The sequence below is a fragment of the Frankliniella occidentalis genome, unplaced genomic scaffold (assembly GCF_000697945.3).
Source record: "Frankliniella occidentalis isolate FOCC.00 unplaced genomic scaffold, Focc_3.1 Scaffold185, whole genome shotgun sequence".
Taxonomy (NCBI): Eukaryota; Metazoa; Arthropoda; class Insecta; order Thysanoptera; family Thripidae; genus Frankliniella; species Frankliniella occidentalis.
The window spans coordinates 86,661-88,348 of NW_026267311.1; positions in this window are offsets into that span (position 1 = coordinate 86,661).

A 1,688-nucleotide genomic window follows, 5' to 3' on the forward strand; every position below is an offset into this window, starting at 1 on the left:
CGCGCCACTTCCGCTTATTTCTGCGGAGCAGCAGCTGCCAGCCGTTGGTGTGTGCTTTTGTGCGGTGCTTCATGGGATGGGCCGGAAATATGTGATGTCGTTGCGTGTGACGTCGTTTAGTAACATTTGAAATGTAGAGAGAGGATGTTCGCGGGCTGTGGCGGTCGTGAGCTCTACTCGAACTGCCCCTACGTGGTGGAGCTCCGTAGCCCGCTGCATGTCCGTCGTACCATGGGGTCCACCCGCCCCTGCCTACCCTTCCCGCCCTCCACTCCTCGTAACCCTCTCGTGACGCATGGTGGGGGGGGGGGGGAAGTAGATTCGCGGGTGAAAGTTAGTCTGAAAAGCAGCACTCATTTGAAGGCTTTGTGCTTTGCGACTGCGGCCCGCTGGCTATGGCCCCGCCTCTGCCTGACCTCCACATTTGATTTGGTCCAGATTCGCCCGTGAGTGAAACAAAGCAGCCACGCGAGGCCACCACGGGGCGGGCGGGGCGCGGCCAACTCAAAATCCTGGCCACGTATAAAGCCCAGCCCCTCCCCCCTCCCCCAATCCCCCTTACGGTGAAATTGGCTGGTATTCGGAGCCGGCCCAGGGCTGGCCACTGTAGTGCCGCGCAGCGCTACGCCACGCCCCCCTGCACATTGTATCATTCCCCACCCCTTCTCTCTCTCTCTCTCTCTCTCTCTCTCTCTCTCTCTCTCTCTCTCTCTCGCTCTCTTTCTGTCTTGAAGGTGCACCGCGCTGATGACAGAGACGGAAAAAGAGCGATCCGAGATGCGGCCTCTGCTTCATCGAAAGGAGAAAAACTCCGAGAGAAACGCACACACACACACACACACACACACACAGAATGAGAGAAAGAGATAGAGATATATTTGGTGGAGAGAGAAATGATATATCGCTGGCTGCGAGGAAGACAAGGAGCCCCGTTTTATCATACAAGTATATTTGCCCTCGCTGGCTTGGCCTCTTCTCTCTCTCTCTTTCTCTCTCCCAGGTCGGATCGAATCGGGGGATCAGTCCTGAATATAATCCACTTATACCTCAATAGCTGCGCGCGCTGCGCCCGCCTGACGTATTGCTCAGAGACACGGCTAATACCCGTCCGTGCGAAGAGCGGCGAGGAGCGGCGAGGAGGCCCCCCAGCGGAGCCAATGGGACGGGACGCGCGGGACGGGCGGGACGGGCGGGAGATAAAGCAGACCGACGATTTGTTTCTCCTCTTGGAAGAGGGAGAAGGAGAAGGACATGTAGGAAAAGATGGAGTGCGAGAGAGATAGAAGAGAGAGGGAGAGAGAGAGAGAGACCCGCACCTCAACCACCCCACAAATTACTGTTTCGCAGGTTACAGTAAAAACAACAGAGTAGTTAACTAGCAAGAGGCCGAAATGTGCAACAAGCTTAAGCTATCGTTATTGTTGAGCGTGTCGCTCGGTTTGTCCCTTTCCTTTTTTTTTTTCGAGGGTTAATGCCCGCGCGGTGTAAATCAATCGCAAACGTCGATCCGAATTATCTGCAGCGGAGTGGTGGCGGCGTCACCAACGCGTGATTAGCCGCGGGAGGGGCCGGTGCATCCCGTGCCGCCCACCGCGCCCTGCCACGCCCCACCGCGCCCTGCCACGCCCCGCCGCGCCCCGCCGCGCCCCCTACGTCCACAGGGGCCGTATGACCGCTGCAGCACACCC